The following is a 9,773-nucleotide window of genomic DNA, read 5'->3' as shown; positions in this document are numbered from 1 at the left end:
CAAGATGATAATGTGCATTTTTGACTATTTCAGGGGCCATAACTCTAGAAATAGGGGGCAGAGACAGACGAAAACTAGAATTGTCGCAGGGGTGACCAATTACAACCCTACAATATGGCCTTGTCACAAAACAAAGCCAAAGTCAAAGTCGGACGTGCCTGACCTTTGACCTACTGACCTCAAAATCAATAGAGATCATCTGCTGGGCATAATCAACCTCCCTATGAAGTTTCATGATATTCGGCCCTAGCGTTCTCAAGTTATTGTCCGGAAAAGGTGTAAATGTTCCAGGTCACTCCAACCTTTGACCTTTGGAACTCAAAATCATTACGAGTCATCTGCTGGTCATGACCAATCTCCCTATTAAGTTTTGTGATCCTAGTCCCAAGCATTCTGAAGTTGTTGTCCATAAACCGTTTAAATGTTCTAGGTCAATGTAACCTTGTCCTGTGACCTACTGACCTCAATATCATTCAGGTCATCTGTCGGTCACAACAAACCTCCCTATCAATTTTCATGATCCTAGGCCCAAGCGTTCTCAAGTTATCATCCGGAAACTGTTTGACTGTTTCGTGTTATTGTGACCTTGACCTTTGACCTATTAACCTCAAAGTCGAACTTGCCTCGTATTTTATCATGTTGCACATGTGTGCAAAACTTTATGATCCTAGACCTAAGCGTTCTCAATTTATCATCCAGAAACCGTTTAACTGTTCTGAGTCACTGTGACCTTGACCTTTGACCTACTGACGTAAGAGTCGAACCTGACCTGTATTTTATGATGTTACACCTGTAAAATTTATGATCCTAGGCCCAAACATTCTCAAGTTATTATCCGGAAACCGTTTAACTGTTCTGAATCACTGTGACCTTGACCTTTGACCTACTGACTTCAAAGTCGAACTTGCCATCTACTTTTTTATGTTACACCTGTGTACCAAAACATATGATCCTAGGCCTAACCATCCTCAAGTTATCATCCGGAAACCGTTTAACTGTTCAGCGTCACTGTGACCTTAACCTTTGACCTACTGAGCCCAAAGTCGAACTTGACCTGTATTTTTAGCAAACCATCATCAGATGGAGGGCTATTCAAATCACTCTGCGTCCGTAGTCCGTCCGTCCGTCATTCCGTCCGTCCGTCCGTTAACAATTTCTCATTATCGCATCACCACAGAAACTACTGGTGGGATTTTGACCAAACTTTGTTAGAATGATGTATTGGTACCCTAGATGTGTCCCCCTGAAAATCAGACTGATTCAACAATTTTTGAGTGAGTTATGGCTCTTTGTTTATTTTTATAATTTACATAGATTTATATAGGGAAAAACTTTGAAAATCTTCTTGTCCATATCACAAAGCCTAGGGCTTTGATATCTGTAATGTAGCATCGTCTAGTGGTTCTCTACCAAGTTTGTTCAAATTATCCCCATAGGGTCAAATATGGTACCGCCCCGGGGGTCACATGGTTCATATCGACTTATAGGGAAAAGCTTTTAAAATCTTCTTGTCAATAACCTACAACATTCAAATTTGGACCACATGTATAGTTTTGAGTGGCAAGGTGAACCTTAACATGAGTTGACCTTGAAATTGACCTAGTGACCTTCTTTCACATTTCTGTAGCTACAGCCTTCAAATTTGGACCACATGCATAGTTTTATGCACCGGAAAAAACTTTGACCTTGACATTGATCTAGTAACCTAATTTCACATTTATGAAGGTACAGACTTTAAATTTGGACCTCATGTAAAGTTTTGTGTTCCGAAATGACATTTGACCTTGATTTTGACCTAGTGACCTACTTTCACATTTCTCAAGCTACAGCCTTCAAATTTGGACCACATGCATAGTTTTGTGTACCGAAAAAACTTGATCTTGACATTAACCTAGTGACCTAATTTCACATTTTTGAAGGTACAGGCTTCAAATTTGGATCACATACATAGTTTTGTGTTCCGAAATGAAATTTGACCTTGATTTTGACCTGGTGACCTACTTTCATATTTCTCAAGCTATAGCCTTCAAAATTTGGCTTTGAAGAACCAAATCCACATGGCCTAGGGCTTTAATATTTCGTATATTACATCATCTAATGGGCCTCTACTACGATTAATCAAATTATTCCTCTAGGGTCAAATATGGCCCTGCCCTGGGGGTCACATGGTTTACATAGACTTATATAGGGAAAAACTTCGAAAATCTTCTTGTCCATACCACAAAGACTAGGGCTTTGATATTTGTTATGTAGCATCATCTAGTCGTTCTCTACCAAGTTTGTTCAAATTATCCCCGTAGGGTCAAATATGGCCCTGCCCCGGGGGTCACATGGTTCATATAGACTTAAATAGGGAAAAACGTTTAGAATCTTCTTGTCCGTAACATACAACATTCAAATTTGGACCACATGTATAGTTTTGAGTGGAAAGATGAACCTTGACATGAGTTGACCTTAATCTTGACCTAGTGACCTACTTTCACATTTCTGTAGCTACAGCCTTCGAATTTGGACCACATGCATAGGTTTGTGTACCTAAACAAACTTTGACCTTGACATTGACCTTGTGAATTACTTTCACATTTTTGAAGGTACAGACTCCAAATTTGGACCACATGCATAATTTTGTGTTGCGAAATGAAATTTGACCTTGATTTGACCTAATGACCTACTTTCACATTTCTCAGGCTACAGCCTTCAAATTTGGACGAATGCAGAGTTTTGATCTTGAGATTGACCTTGTGACCTACTTCCACATTTCTGAAGCTACAGGCTTCAAATGTAGACCACATGCATATTTTTGTGTTCTGAATTGAAACTTGACATTGGTTTTTACCTATTTTGTATTTACTTACAGGTTTGATTGTAAATGCATTATTTGAGGTGCTTTAACAGTTTAATCAGTGTGTCATCCAAATGGAATCAATTTAATGAAAGGTATCTAGAATATTTATAATATCTCAGTGTGTTAAAAAAAGACGAATTAAACTACGAAATACAGTACTGTGACATTTTAAAATTTCAATCATTTTTTGCATCAAGGTTTTATATAAGTACAATTAAGTATGCATAAAAAATTGAACTGTGAAATTACAAGTATCTAATAAATCTATAGTTAAGTATAATCATATTTTATTGCTCTCTGTTTCAATGTTACACAAAATATTACATACATTTTTAACACACAACAAATTACAAAAGGGTTGGGCTATGAGTTATTAAAACATGAGCATTACAGCCCTTCCCATAATAAATCTATACATGTACAATGTACCTAACGATAAATGAAAAACATGTTTGTGTGTATTAACAACTGAGTCTAATAATTTCTGATAACATACTACCAGTTCTAAGCGATAACACATTGCTGTGGAACTATGAAGGAACAGGATGTAAATTACCTTTTAGGTGTTACACACAATTCATTAATTGTTATAGCTATAGTGTGATAATGTTTGATTGAGAACAAGTTGACTTCCAAGAATCTGATATTTAAGGTAAAATTTAAACTTAATTAATTTTTGTAATATTTAAATATTACTGACCATAAGACAGTTGGTTATATATATATCTTTACTACTTTATTCAGACATAGGTTTAAATGTGTTTTAAAACAGTTTTATGTTTTCAGTATGATTTTAATATACCCGTCTTCAGGGGCATAAGCAGTGCCTTATGATACTTAGTTTGTATTAGGCCTAAAAAAGAAATTCTTTGTTTCCGGTAACATGCTCAAAAACATTAGGGTATGTAGGTCGGAATTGTTTTTATTTATTTTTTTTTTTTTATTATTATTAAAGGAGAGTTTTCGGGAATTATTTTTGTGTCAAAAAATGAATACAGATAAGGGGGTTATGCCTTTAGAGTATCAGTTAGTTGATTTCTAACATCACTGCTCATGTTTAAAGCTTAAAAAGTGCAGTTTTGCATCTTTTTTATATGAATGGCCGCCAATTTTAATTTGCAACGGACACTATTTGGTAAAAACTTCTACAAAGTCTTTGAACTTGGAAATGGCACTGAATGATACCCTATACCTACCATATACCAACCAACAACTTTCACTATTCTACTCTAATTTTTTTAGTAGATATTTTGCTATTCAAATATTACGTTTTCCATGGAAAAATGCCGATTAAAAAAATTATATAGTTTTTCCATGGGAAAGAATTCCTTTGGTAATCCCATAGGAAATTCTTCCCTAGGGAAAAGTTTCCCATGGGAATACGTTCCTTTAAGGAAATTGTTCCCTAGGGAAATGTTTCCCATGGGAATGCTTTCCTATAGGAAAGATTTCCTGTAGGAAATTTTTTCCTTGGGAAGAATTGTCCAATAAGAATTTGAAATTAATGTTCAAGGACAACATGAAAATGCTGAATATCGTTTTACAGCAGCTCGTCTTTTTGATTAAAAAGGAGAGCGCAGATCTACGAATCGTTGGGTTGTGAGTTCGGTACTCTGGCGAGTTATTATCCGAACTATGTTCTCTATACCGATTTGGTTTAAGACTTTGTGCCTGAAATCATTTGTTTTCCCTCTCTGATTCATATATATGGGGAAGCTGACAGTTAGACTTGCGGAGAACAGGTTTGTACTGGACACTTGTTGCACGCCGTTAATAACTAAAAAAACTGTTAAGATATGACAAGTGACATAATCATTGTGTACATCATGGTAGCACTGACGAAAATAGTGACGACGTCTCGCTTTATGTATAAAATGATGATACAGTTGCTTTGGAACACCGTTGGCAAACGTGTACAAGTTATATTAAAATGACAGATATTCATTACTACAAATTAGCAATTATGTGCTGACTGTACATGTGTCTGCTGTGCTAATGGTTCAAGTGATTTTTCGCTTACATTTTTTGCAATATAATCAGCGATGCAGCTTTAGAAGTGTCTAGCTCTCCGGTTACAGGATTCTAGTTGGCGTAAGGGGTGTTGCACTTTCCGTTATTTCTGATAAACAGACTCAAACAAACCTAGTCTGTTATTACTTTTCTTTGGTGCAGTCTATGCTTCCCAATGATGTTGCAGATTTTATTAGATTCTAGGCTATTTTGCAACAACTGACTAAGGTTTTTCTAGGCGTCAGGTAGTTTTTATGAATAAAACAAGCTCTAGTGTTATGGATTGATTTGATTAGGCTAAGACAACAACATTTTCATGCAAACAAATATTAGCCTAAAAGTGATTCAGAATATGTTTTAATGTTATTTTAGATCTAAAAGCGGTCGTGTTACAAACTCAGTACTGGTGAAAAGATTTAAATGTAGAAATAAATTACCTGACTTGTCCCGTTGATGTTTTAACTAACAATCTATATTTATACAAATAACTACTTTAATAAATATTCTTAGACACAAGACGCAATTTTTAAAAAAATATCTTCTATGAAAATGCATAGTTGAATAAAATAGTAGTTTGCAGAAGGTCTTATTTTTGGTATCGTGTTAAGAACATGCCATTAGCATTCTAAAAGGAAATTTCTATCATTTTTCATTACTTTCAGTGTATGTATCTAATTCCTAAAGCAACCTTTTACATTATCTTTGAAACTTCTTTTGGTCAGTAACATTACAACGACAAAAAAAAAAAAAAAAAAAAAAAAAAAAAAAAAAAAAAAAAACACTTCAGGAGTAGCAGCGTATTGATCAGATGTACGTTCAGTTTAGCAAATAATTAACTTTGAAATAGTAGCTAATACAATATCTTAACTGATAAATAAATTAATTACCGGACGTTTAGGAAACCCCACTTAATATGACAGGTTAAGCGTTTGGTGGCTAGAACGCAGTGGGCTAAGAAGTGACATATACACATCGGGATTGCACCCAATTATTTTGGCAAAGTAATAATTCTGAAAATCTAGAACTAAAAATGCAACAGAGGCCATTATTTCGTAGCTTACATATTCTTTTTTTAATTTTCCAGGGGAGAGAACCCCATAATAGGAGGGAGGTATCCCCTCTTGTATCCCTAACCTCAAAATTTAGACACAAAATGCATCACTGGCTACTATTTTATACCTATATTTCAATGTTTTTCAGGGGTTATCCCCCTAGAGGGGTTGTTCCCTCAAATACCCAACACACACCCACATAAAATATTTCTGGACCCGGACCTGATTTGTGTTTATAATATTGTTATTATGTTATTTCTGGTAATATTAAATGAAGTTCTGACTTTGATTTGTGTATCTGTACTAACTTATTAATAACTAAATATCTTTTGTTGCCGGTTTTAATGTTGTGCTATTTCAATTGATGTGTACTTAAAATAAAGTGTGCCGTACTTTCGGGATATTTATTTTCATACATACGCAAGTGTACACAAAACTAGTTCAGCTATGCTAATGACAGTAGAATAATTATAGGCTATAAATTAAAAAAAAAATAAACAGTCAAAATCTGGTACACACTTTTTATTCAAGTATGCTAATACTTTCATAGTGGCCCAGAGGCCAGAAACCGCAGTCTTCTTTTTTTATTGAGATCATTTTCGCTAGACAAATCGAAGTATTTACTTTGTACATTGCACGAAACAAATACCGGTAGATAGAAGTTCCCAAGGATTCAATAGACTATGTGACAAGCTAAACCTCCAATAGGCTATGTGACATGCTATCGCTACGACAGACAACATAAAACGCTTATCATAGGATAAACCATGTGACATACTTACCATATTGTAGACTATATGATATGATAGCCCTACGATAAATTATGCTACAGGCTAACCCTACAATAGACCATGTGACATGCCAAGCCACTACGATAGACTATGTGACATGTTAAATGTGACATACTAACCACCAACGATAGACTATGTGGCATGCTAACTCTGTGACGTACTGACTCCACCATAATGCTAACCATGGACAGGAAACTTACCTTAACTCGAGTTGTCACAGGAGTGACGAATTTTACCCCCACCATACTGCCTTGTCACAGAACTAAGCCAATATCAAAGCCGAACTTGCTTGAACTTTAACCTCCTGACCTCAAAATCATAAGCTGGTCATAATCAACCTCCCTATGAAGTTCCATGATCCCCGGCCCAGGCGTTCTCAAGTTATAGCCCGAAAACGGTTAAAATGTTCAGGGTCACTCTGACCTTTGATCTTTTGAACTCAAAATCAATAGGGGTCATCCACTGGTCATGACAAATCTCCCTATCAAGTTTCGTGATCCTAGTTCCAAGTGTTCTGTAGTTATCGTCCAAAAACCGTTTAACTGTTCCGGGTCACTGTGACCCTAATCTGTACCCTATCGATCTCAAAATCATTAGGAGTCATCTGATGGTCATGACCAACCTCCCTATAAATTTTCATTAGCCTAGGCCTAATTGTTCTCAAGTTATCATCCGGAAACCGTTTAACTGTTTCAGGTCATTGTGATGTTGACTTATGACCTACTGACCTCAAAGTTAAACTTGACCTGTATTTAAGGTGGAATGCACCTAATTTGAAGTTGTTTGCTTCCGTTTCAAAATTTTGTTTAATATAAAATTCGGCATATTCCTCATAGAATGCGTATTTTACTTTTTTGATATTTCTATAACTTTTTTCTCTACAAACCTTCGAACACGACTATTGACGTCCATTTTTGATGAACCATTATTTCACGTCCGTCAGACTGTTTTCTTAAATCGTTCTGTTTAGTAAACAAGTATCAATTTGCTTGTTTCTCATCATATTTTCATTTAAAAATGTCTTTGAAATGGTGTATAATTTGTGGAGATCATTTTAACGTTGAAGTCGATATTTACGTTAAAGTGACGTCAGAGCGACAAATATGACGTTTAGTTTAAAATAAAAAGTTCGCGTTAATCTTGTCACATGTAAAACCCAAACGAAAGACTTTGACAAAAAATAGCATGATCATGAAAATTTTATTTTATGTCGACTGAAGGAAAAATATTATGGGGTCACCGAATTCATTTTCGCGTAAAATTACGTTACACTACCCCTACCCCCAAATAACAACATAGCTTAGTTTGGCTGTTTTTTCTGATATATCTCTTTTCAAATCTTAGTATTTTACATTCTCACTCATCAGTTGTTCACTACTGGCGTGAAACGAATCAAGGAACGTGAGAAAGAGAGCTTTTCTTTCAAAAGAGGTCCTTATAACTGTAAAATTGGCGACTTCATTGAGAAACGGTGTGAATGCAGAATGTACGCCAATACGACAACTGCATAAACTACTAATCATGTTATTTTTGAAAGTCGTTTTAAAAATACTTTCTATATGATAAAGCTTTTTTTTCAATTTATTCAAAGTACTAATAATGTTTTCCGTTGTAAAACACTGCTAACATGAAGAATAATTGCATACGCAATTGTTTATATTGTTCGGAGTTTTCACACTTGAAACACAAACAGAAAGTATCATTATTGTACAATATCATTGATCAATATGATACAACAGAGTCAAATATTCTAAAGGTTGTGATTTCAGACGTATGACGCTAGACTCAACCGCCCCTCCAAGGGAGTAAAGGTTGTTTGTTTCTTGTTTTTCTTAATATTATCCCTAACCCTCCCTAAGTACGCACAAACGCACGCACGCACATCCCAAGGTCTTACATTTTTACTATTTCGTTTCTTACTTCACCACCCTAGTAATATCTGACCATAAGATAAGTTGTCATGGGCTTATGGGTTAATTACCCGCTCCACGCATACGTTCGCATAACTTGATGGCTGAATTTGGTTTTACGGGTCAGAGTAAATTGTTCATTATTTTGAAATTTTATACCACAGACGCTATTTGAAATAAATCATAACTTCTACAAGTTCAGTATTCATGATATAAGAGAGGTTTCGTTGAGTTAGGGCGAGTGTCAGTCACAACCGCTGCTTTCTTTCTTTCTTTTACCCCATCCGCTTAGCTCAGCAGAAGCGCAGATCTATGGATCTAGGGCATGCCGATTCGATAGAAGGCACGTATCAGAAATCATTCGTCCTCAACCTCTGATTTATGTGGTGAAGATAGAAGTTATTTGTTGAGAATACAGAATCCAGGAACACTGGTTACTACTTTAGGTTAACTGTCCGCAGTAACGTAGAAAATCAGAGCTAAACCAAAAACAACAAAACAAATCTTTCTTTTTTATGTCATGGAATGTTTTCTTTGCTCGTATTTTTTATGTTTCTAATATTAGGAAAAATTATTGTGTATGAATATGTTTCTGTTATGTGTCTATAAATACAAGGATAACATTTGTACAAACATCTCCGGAGAGCTAAAACCTCTTTGCAAAGGATGGTGTTCTATCTAGCCAAGTTGCTAAATAAATTAACTTTTTCAAAGCAACAGCCTCCGTAGCTGTTTTCCAGCAGTTATTCTGGAGGATTCACTTTATTCGAACTCGGGGTGTCTGACTACTCTCCAAACAATCGAAACATTTCCAAAAACTTAAAATTTGTAATAAAGTTAGATAAAATAATGTTAACTCGAACTTGATGTTATAATTACATAAAGGCTTTCTGAATTTTAAAAAAGTTATATTAGCACTTTTTCCGAGTTATGTTAAAATGAATATTTCTCATTTTCACCTACGTTTTGCTTTTTTCGTACTGTGCCGAGGTTGGCCAGGTTCTGTTTACCCAAGGATTATTTTCTGAAGACTGTTGTTCGAATCTGCTTCATTAAGAATTCACCTATATTAACTAATAAGATATTTATGGCATATATTTATATTGTAGGCCTATATTTGCGTCAGTTCTATTAGCTGCATGTGATGGAATTATATACTGGTACT

General features: G+C 35.4%; 1 protein-coding gene across 1 annotated transcript in view; it reads left to right on the top strand.

Moving 5' to 3' along the window:
* The first annotated feature begins 3,376 nt into the window (after positions 1 to 3,376).
* Positions 3,377 to 9,773, top strand: part of LOC128553837 (3-[(3aS,4S,7aS)-7a-methyl-1,5-dioxo-octahydro-1H-inden-4-yl]propanoyl:CoA ligase-like) — a 61,033-nt gene continuing 54,636 nt past the window's right edge. The window contains exon 1 of the mRNA XM_053535022.1: positions 3,377 to 3,497. The gene's annotated coding sequence lies outside the window, so the exon portion shown is untranslated. The remainder of the gene's footprint in view (positions 3,498 to 9,773) is intronic.

Source organism: Mercenaria mercenaria, unplaced genomic scaffold (genome assembly GCF_021730395.1).
Source record: "Mercenaria mercenaria strain notata unplaced genomic scaffold, MADL_Memer_1 contig_4375, whole genome shotgun sequence".
Classification (NCBI taxonomy): domain Eukaryota; kingdom Metazoa; phylum Mollusca; class Bivalvia; order Venerida; family Veneridae; genus Mercenaria; species Mercenaria mercenaria.
This window is presented reverse-complemented; position numbering and strand designations above follow the sequence as displayed.